The 9,824-nt window shown below is 44.7% G+C and overlaps 1 protein-coding gene across 1 annotated transcript in view; it reads right to left on the reverse strand.

The window, feature by feature from the left end:
- Positions 1–9,824, reverse strand: part of LOC144737246 (uncharacterized) — a 70,022-nt gene that overhangs the window by 31,321 nt on the left and 28,877 nt on the right.

The raw sequence follows: 9,824 nt of genomic DNA on the forward strand, positions 1-9,824 counted from the left end.
CCCCCCCCCCTAGGTGCGTGACGTCATTTATGGACGGCCCCTTACCCCCGAGTTTCACCCTCCCTGCCCCCCCCCGAACCCACCTTTTTGCCTGACCCAACGTGAATTCTGAGCAGTCAATGGACGTATCAATTCACAGGTGTCGCTGGCTTTGAACCAATTTGTGCCATTCCGTGAGGCATCGTAACGGAGCAGTTCACTGCAAGGGAAGAAGACGGACGATCTGACCTTGTTAAATCCTTTATATTAAGTTCACTCGCTTGCTTGCTTGCGCGCTTACGACCGTGCAAATCTTTCGGTCGTTTTTTTAAGCCACTTCCCGTGATCCAATCGAGCTGACATTTTGCACACAGACTCGTTGTGCGAGACAATTTATTTTCGTGAAGATTTTTTTCCAAAATTTTACACTTTTTAGGGAATTTGTTTTAAATATTTAATTACCAATTGCTTAATGGTGCAATGCAATCATCTGACCCATAGGTGGCAGCCATCTCAAGCCAGAGGACGAGAGGACTCTAGCCGCCACGCAAATAAAGGATTTATAGTGAAAAACTTTGTTTTTACGGGTTGATTTTTTTTCTACCTACGTGGCTTTACCGAAAGAACCAAACAGTATGAATCCCTGCGGTCACGAAAACTTCAAATCAAGATTGAGGCAGAAGTTGTTTGGCTCCAGAATGCAGCAGCAGAATCTCCTGGCAGGTGATGTGATGGTTTCCACGTTCTGTGACCGTCAAAAGGATCTTGTCCCATTTCCTACTTCATGGAAGGTGATGAGTGTATTGGTTTGGCCATGTTTGTTTGATGTAGTACAGAGTTAGACTGGTGGCCTTAATCTAAGTTGTCTTGTGGTTGTTGTTGTTGTTTGACTTGCATACCCATTGGGATATGTGCACAGGGTTGGTGTACGGTGTTATTTTCTGCAATATTTTGCTGTCTTTTCTTGGATTTTCTGTTTGCACTTAGTCACACATAGTCACTTGAAGATGTTTTTTGTTCATGTTTTTGTTTTTTGTTTGTTGCGGTTGCACCCGATTCAAGAGCCGAATGGCTCACAGGGCTACACCTAATCAATGAACTTGAACTTGAATCTTGTAGCCAGCAGCAACAACATCGATGGCGTGATGGCAGCCCTCAACATCGTTCACGATCCAGATGAGTGGAGGCTGTTCATTGATTCATCGAAGATGAGTTTTGCAGCGGTTTTGCTGCATGATGGCAATGTGTTGCCATCAATTCCAGTTGGTGGTGCAGGCCACGTGAAAGAAACTTATGATAACATGAAACAACTCATGACTGCGGGAATCCATACTCTTTGATTCTTTCGGTAAAGTCACGTCGGCAGAATTTGTTTATGCCCACATGAACATGATTCCTCGTAAAAAAGAAAGGTTTCAATTTTGTTGCCAGAAAAAGGGGAAACCCCCCGTTATATTATTTTGCTACTGGCAAAGGAGGCCTCATTAATCTTAATTTTGGAGCTTTCGTGACTGCAGGAATTATTATGCTTTGGTTCTTTCGGTAAGGTCACGTATAAAGATAAAATAATAAATGCAATACTAGCATACTACGACGTTTCGATTGCAACACAAGCAATCATCATCAGGTATAATGAAATAGCAAACATAAAATCTAACCATAAAACTATAGACAGACATATAAGCAGACAGATATCACCAAGATACATAGAGAGAGTAACACAGAGAGAGGGAGATCGTCTCTGTGGCGAGGCCTTAAATAGACAGAGGGGGGCGGAGGCAGAGAGAGGGAGGGGTTAGAGAAAAAATGTCCATGAGTACGAAGAACGCGTAGTAAAGTACGCAGGCTTGAACATTAGGAGAGAGGGAAAAAGAACACACTGAATTAAATAGCCTAGCAAAATATCGAAATGGTATGTAATACGACGGCCTCATTACTTTGATAGTGGCGTTGTGTTTAAGCTGTGTACGCCTTTTGGCGTCTTCTGGTCTAACACCGAACGAGACTGGGCTCTAAGGAAAGCCGTCTCTGGTGTGGACCAATCAGTTTCAAGGACAATGCGTACATTATCAGAGTATTAAATTTTGATTTAAAGCTTTCGTGACTACAGGGATTCATGTTCTTGGCTCTTTCGGTAAAGTCACGTAGAAGGGAAATAATAAAATAATTAAAATATCTTATTTTATTGCTGTGGATTTCACACCTGATGACGAAACGTCGTGAGAAGTTTAATTGTTTTATATTTTTATATTTTTATTATTTTATATTTTTATTTTTTTATTATTTCCCTTCTACGTGACTTTACCGAAAGAACCAAGAAAATTACTTCCAAGTCAGTCGCAGCGAATGTTCTCGGAAACAAGTCGGCAGGCAACCTGCAGGGAGTTGATGGAAAACCTCCTCAAGGCACACACGCAAGCCTTGCTCGCAACATGTCACTCAAGGCAAATGTACTCCATGGTTCTTTCGGTAAAGTCACGTAGGTAGAAAAATAAAAAATAAAAAAATAAAAATAAAAAAAAGTTCATTAAATCACGAAGTTTCGATTTCTAAATTTATACATTTATCTTGCTGTGGTGTTCACTCCTGATGATGATTGCTTGTGTTGCAATCGAAACGTCGTGATTGAATTTACCTTCTTTTTAAATCCTTTATATTAAGTTCGCTTGCTTGCTTGCTTGCGTGCTTGCTTGCTTGCGTGCTTGCTTGCTTGCGTGCTTGCTTGCTTGCGTGCTTGCTTGCTTGCGTGCTTGCTTGCTTGCGTGCTTGCTTGCTTGCGTGCTTGCTTGCTTGCGTGCTTGCTTGCTTGCGTGCTTGCTTGCTTGCGTGCTTAGGACCGTGCAAATCTTTCGCTCGTTTTTTAACCCACTTCCCGTGATCCAATCGAGCTGACATTTTCCACACAGACTCGTTGTGCGAGACAATTAATGTTCGTGAAAAAAAATTCCCAAAATTGTACACTTTTTAGGCAAAAAAAATTTATTTTACATATATTCAAATAGAACTCATTCATGGCGTTTGCTGAACGTCACAGTGTAAGAGCCCAAAGCGTAACCCCTCCACAGGCCGTGGCGGAGTAGCGCAGTTGGTAGCGCCCTCGCTTCCCATGCCAAAGGTCGCGGGATCGATCCCTGCGTCCTCCACAGGCGAATATATTTTTAAATCCTTTATATTAAGTTCGCTGCCACCCATATAAAGGATTTATAGTGAAAAACTTTGTTTTTAAATGCTTTATATTAAGTTCGCGTGCTTGCTTGCTTGCTTAGGACCGTGCAAATCTTTCGCTCGTTTTTTAACCCACTTCCCGTGATCCAATCGAGCTGACATTTTCCACTCAGACTCGTTGTGCGAAACAATTAATGTTCATGAAAAAAAATTCCCAAAATGTTACACTTTTTAGGCAAAAAAAATGATTTTACATATATTCAAATAGAACTCATTCATCGCTTTGGCTGAACGTCACAGTATAAGAGTCCAGAGCGTAACCCCTCCACAGGCCGTGGCGGAATAGCGCAGTTGGTAGCACCCTCGCTTCCTATGCCAAAGGTCGCAGGATCGATCCCCGCGTCCTCCACAGGCGAATATATTTTTAAATCCTTTATATTAAGTTCGCTGCCACCCATATAAAGGATTTATAGTGAAAAACTTATTTCATTCCTAGAAAGGTAAAATGTCTTGCACTCTCATCAATTCCCCCCTGTCCAGCTTCACGTCACCTCTGCAATCGTCCCACGCAGCGCCCCCCCCTCTCTCTCCCCCCCCCCCCTTGCCCTGCCCCCCTTTCTCACCTATGTAACCTCTTACCACGGCATCTCTCTCCACACTTCAGAAAAAACAAAAATTGCTTGCTGCGGTTGTCCCACCCGATGATGATTGCGTGTGTGTTGCGATCGAAACGTCGTGATTCTTCGTTTATTTTTGCTACCCACGTGACTTTTACCGAAAGATTCCAGATTTGAAGTTTTCGGTAAAGTCACGTGGGTGCAAATGAAAGGATATAAAAATGAAAACAACTAAATTAAATCACGACGTAAAATTTCGATTGAAAGCTTCTTTCGTGACTGCAGGGATTCATCTTCTTGGTTCTTTCGGTAAAGTCACGTAGAAGGGAAGTAATAAAATAATAAAAATTACAAAAACATAATACAATTATTCTCACGACGTTTCGGCCACAACGCAAGCAGCCGTCCTCAGGTGAAGAACAGGTCATTCAGACGCTGTCTTTCCACTGCTGCCCTGAGGGAGCCCCGTGCTCTCTCCACTGCTGCCCTGAGGGAGCCCCGTGCTCCCTCCGCTGCTGCCCTGAGGGAGCCCCGTGCTCTGTCTACTGCTGCCCTGAGGGAGCCCCGTGCTCTGTCCACTGCTGCCCTGAGGGAGCCCCGTGATGCCTCCGCTGCTGCCCTGAGGGAGCCCCGTGCTCTGTCCACTGCTGCCCTGAGGGAGAGCCGTGCTCTGTCCGCCGCGATTTTTGCCTTTTGTTTCATAAACATTTTTATTCATATAACCCTTTTGCTGATTTTTAAAGTGTTACATGACCAGGACAACATAAATATTTTTTATTTATTTAATTAGTTTTTATTTTATGTTTTTTTTTTATCTCTGTGACTTTAGCAGAAGAACCACGAATATGAATTTCTGCAGTTACGAAAGTTTTAAGTCAAAAATTGAACAGAACATGTGACATGACATCATGTAAAGCAACCATAAACAGTTGAAAATACTTTAAATTTCGATTTAAAGCGTTCGTGACTGCAGGGATTCAAATTCTTGGTTCTTTCGGTAAAGTTACGTAGAAGGGAAATAATAAAATAATACAAATATCAAGTAGAAGGGAAATAATGAAATAATAAATATTAAACGTAGAAGGGAAATCATGAAATAAGAAAAATTTAGAACAATAACATTCTTACGACGTTTCGACTGCAACACAAGCAATCATCATCAGGTGTGAAAGCCACAGCAAGACAATTTGAAAAAAGTGTCGTGACAATTTTGTTCCATTTTTATTATTTTATTATTTCCCTTCTACGTGACTTTACCGACAGATCCAAGAAAATGAACTTGAAAAGACCATTGGTTTACAATTCATGAATTAAAACTCTACTATCTACGCAATGTACATGGACGTAAAATGTAAACACTTAACTGTCAATCAGTAGTTTTAATTGTCCACATTTGAATTCAGCACAATCAAAATCCATAATAAACAGCAAATTTAATCTCTGAAGCATACAACGTCTAAAAAATTGTAGAGCATTGCTATTTGTAGTAATAATTTGTAGTATAATATGCAGTAAAAAGTTGTAGTGAAAAGTTGTAGTAAAAAGTTGTAGGAAAAAGTTGTAGGAAAAAGTTGTAGGAAAAAGTTGTAGAAAAAAGTTGTAGGAAAAAGTTGTAGTAAAAAGTTGTAGTAAAAAGTTGTAGGAAAAGTTGTAGTAAAAAGTTGTAGGAAAAAGTTGTAGGAAAAAGTTGTAGGAAAAAGTGGTAGAAAAAAGTTGTAGGAAAAAGTTGTAGGAAAAAGTTGTAGTAAAAAGTTGTAGGAAAAAGTTGTAGGAAAAAGTTGTAGTAAAAAGTTCTAGGAAAAAGTTGTAGGAAAAAGTTGGAGGAAAAGGTTGTACTAAAAAGTTCTAGGAAAAAGTTGTAGTAAAAAGTTGTAGGAAAAGGTTGTAGTAAAAAGTTCTAGTAAAAAGTTGTAGGAAAAAGTTGTAGGAAAAAGTTGTAGTAAAAAGTTGTACTAAAAAGTTGTAGTAAAAAGTTGTAGGAAAAGGTTGTAGTAAAAAGTTCTAGGAAAAAGTTGTAGAAAAAAGTTGGAGGAAAAAGTTGTAGGAAAAAGTTGTAGTAAAATGTTGTAGTAAAATGTTGTAGGAAAAAGTTGTAGGAAAAGTGGTAGGAAAAAGTTGTAGGCAAAACGTTGTAGTAAAAAGTTGTACTAAAAAGTTGTAGGAAAAAGTTGTAGTAAAAAGTTGTAGGAAAAAGTTGTAGAAAAAAGTGGTAGGAAAAAGTTGTAGTAAAAAGTTGTAGTAAAAAGTTGTAGGAAAAAGTTTTACAAAAAAGTTGTAGGCAAAACGTTGTAGGAAAAAGTTGTAGTAAAAAGTTGTAGGAAAAAGTTGTAGTAAAAAGTTGTACTAAAAAGTTGTAGGAAAAGGTTGTAGTAAAAAGTTCTAGGAAAAAGTTGTAGGAAAAAGTTGGAGGAAAAAGTTGTAGGAAAAAGTTGTAGGAAAAAGTTGTAGTAAAAAGTTGTAGGAAAAAGTTGTAGGAAAAGGTTGTAGTAAAAAGTTCTAGGAAAAAGTTGTAGGAAAAAGTTGGAGGAAAAAGTTGGAGTAAAAAGTTGTAGTAAAATGTTGTAGGAAAAAGTTGTAGGAAAAAGTGGTAGGAAAAAGTTGTAGGCAAAACGTTGTAGTAAAAAGTTGTACTAAAAAGTTGTAGGAAAAAGTTGTAGTAAAAAGTTGTAGGAAAAAGTTGTAGGAAAAAGTTGTAGGAAAAAGTTGTAGGCAAAACGTTGTAGTAAAAAGTTGTAGGAAAAAGTTGTAGGAAAGGGTTGTAGGAAAACGTAGGAAAAAGTTGTAGGAAAAAGTTGTAGGGAAAAGTTGTAGGAAAATGTTGAAGGAAAAAGTTGTAGAAAAAAGTTGCAGGAAAAAGTTGTAATAATTAGTAGTATTAATTAGTAATATTAATTTGTCATAATATTTAGCAGCAATAATCTGTAATAATAATTAGTATTAATTAGTAGTATTAATTAGTAGTATTAATTAGTATTAATTAGTAGTATTAATTAGTAGTATTAATTAGTAGTATTAATTAGTAGTATTAATTAGTAGTATTAATTAGTATTAATTAGTAGTATTAATTAGTATTAATTAGTAGTATTAATTAGTAGTATTAATTAGTAGTATTAATTAGTAGTATTAATTAGTAGTATTAATTAGTAGTATTAATTTGTAGTAATAATTTATGGTGGGAAGGAGTAAAGTGGAGCACCCGGAGAAAACCTGGACTCGTGCGAGGGGGCAACGCTCGATCCCCGTCCCCACACGCCTTGCAGATGGAGCAGATGGAGATTAGTCCACGCACTCCGCTGTTCCGCCTCGACCCCCACCCACGAGGGGAACTTTCCCACGTCAACATCATCACTCTGTGATACACCAACACTCTCCACTTGGATGGATCACGGCAGCAGCAGTAGTCACCACCAACACCATCACCATCACCACCACCATCACCACCACCATCACCGCCACTACCACCACCGCTGCCATAACCACCACCACCACCGCCACCAACACCATCACCACCACCATCACCACCGCCATTACCGCCACTACCACCACCGCCGCCATAACCACCACCACCACCGCCACCAACACCATCACCACCACCATCACCACCGCCATCACCACCGCCATCACCACCGCCATCACCACCGCCACCGCCGCCACCACCACCATCGCCACCACCGCCGCCAACACCACCACTACCACCAAAGCCACCACTACCACCACCACCACCGCCGCCACCACCGCCACCACTACCACCACCACCACCACCACCGCCGCCACCACCACCACCACCGCCACCACCACCCCCACCACCGCCACCACTGCCTCCACCATCGCTACCACCACCACCACTACTACCGCCACCACCGCCACCATCACCGCCACTGCCACCACCGCCACCACCACCACCACCGCCACCACCACCCCCACCACCGCCACCACCGCCACCACCACCCCCACCACCGCCACCACTGCCTCCACCATCGCTACCACCACTACTACCGCCACCACCGCCACCATCACCGCCACTGCCACCACCGCCACCACCACCACCACCGCTACCATCACCGCCACTGCCACCACCGCCACCACCACCACCACCACCACCGCCACCATCACCGCCACTGCCACCACCGCCACCACCACCACCACCACCGCCACCATCACCGCCACTGCCACCACCGCCACCACCACCACCACCGCCACAAATCATCGACCACAAGTCCGATCGCTCTTCTTTCCAATACGAGGAAGGCCACTCGAGCTGATGAGCTGTTCAATCATCAACATTCCTTGAGTTGTGCTTCGTGTTGTTGTTGTTGTTGTCGTTGTTGTGTTTGTTTTGTCGTTTCCGCCGATGAGGTCCAATTGGCATCGTCAGGGTCTGGGATCGAACCCACGACCTCCTGCACACCGGGCGAGGTAGTCAACATCTCGGCAAATGCAGCCATCGTCAGAGTCAGGGATGGAACCCACGACCTCCTGCACACCGGGCGAGGTAGTCAACATCTCGGCAAATGCAGCCATCGTCAGAGTCAGGGATGGAACCCACGACCTCCTGCACACCGGGCGAGGTAGTCAACATCTCGGCAAATGCAGCCATCGTCAGAGTCAGGGATGGAACCCACGACCTCCTGCGCACCCGGCGAGGTAGTCAACATCTCGGCAAATGCAGCCATCGTCAGAGTCAGGGATGGAACCCACGACCTCCTGCGCACCCGGCGAGGTAGTCCGCTGTCCACCTCGCCACCACCACCGGTCCCCCTCCCCTATCCCCCCCCCCCTTCCTTCACGAGGCTGAATTGCAACAACATCAATAATAACCATAACAACAACACGTGCGCGCGTGGGTGGCGGTTGGTTGGTGGTGTTGGTGGTAGTGGTGGTGGTAGTGGTGGTAGTGGTGGTGGTTGATGGTAGTGGTGGTAGTGGTGGTGGTAGTGGTGGTAGTGCTGGTGGTTGATGGTAGTGGTGGTAGTGGTGGTGGTAGTGGTAGTGGTGGTAGTGGTGTTGGTGTTGGTGGTGGTGGTGGTAGTGGTGGTGGTAGTGGTGGTGTTTGATGGTAGTGGTGGTAGTGGTGGTAGTGGTGGTGGTGGTAGTGGTGGTAGTGGTGGTGGTAGTGGTGGTTGTTAGTGGTGGTGGTGGTGGTAGTGGTGGAAGTGGTGGTGGTGGTTGCAGTGGTAGTGGTAGTTAGTGGTAGTGGTGGTGGTTGTGGTGGTAGTGGTGGTTATGGTAGTGGTGGTAGTGGTGGTGGTAGTCGTGGTGGTTGTGGTGGTGGTAGTGGTGGTGGTGGTGGTAGTGGTGGTAGTGGTGGTGGTGGTAGTGATGGTAGTGGTGGTGGTGGTAGTCGTGGTGGTTGTGGTGGTAGTGGTGGTTGTGGTAGTGGTGGTGGTTGTAGTGGTGGTGGTGGTAGTGGTTGTGGTGGTAGTGGTGGTAGTGGTGGTTATAGTGGTAGTGGTGGTAGTGGTGGTGGTGTTGGTGGTAGTGGTGGTGGTGGTGGTAGTGGTGGTGGTGGTAGTGGTGGTAGTGGTGGTAGTGGTGGTGGTGGTCGTGGTGGTTGTGGTGGTGGTAGTGGTGGTTGTGGTAGTGGTGGTGGTTGTAATGGTGGTGGTGGTAGTGGTGGTTGATGGTAGTAGTGGTAGTGGTGGTGGTGGTAGTGGTGGTTGATGGTAGTAGTGGTAGTGGTGGTGGTGTTGGTGGTAGTGGTGGTGGTGGTGTTGGTGGTTGTGGTGGTGGCCGCGACGGACGCTATTTCCATCACCGCTCAAGTTCGTGGGGGGCTCCCTCGCTAACTCGCTAATTGCTTCGCGGCAATTAGCGAGGACGCCCAAGAGAGAGGCGGGGGAAGAGGCAGGGGGGAGGGGCAGGGGGAGGGGCAGGGCGGGGAGGGGAGGGGCAGGGGGGAGAGGGGCAGGGGGAGGGGCAGGGGGGGGAGGGGCAGGGGTAGAGAGAGAGGGTAGAAAGAGGGGGGGGTAGAGAGAGAGGGGGGTAGAGAGAGGGGGGGGTAGAGAGAGAGAGGGGGGGGTAGAGAGAGAGAGGGGGTAGAGAGAGGGGGGGGGTAGAGAGAGA

This window comes from Lampetra planeri, chromosome 66, assembly GCF_965212315.1.
Source record: "Lampetra planeri chromosome 66, kcLamPlan1.2.h2, whole genome shotgun sequence".
Lineage (NCBI taxonomy): Eukaryota > Metazoa > Chordata > Hyperoartia > Petromyzontiformes > Petromyzontidae > Lampetra > Lampetra planeri.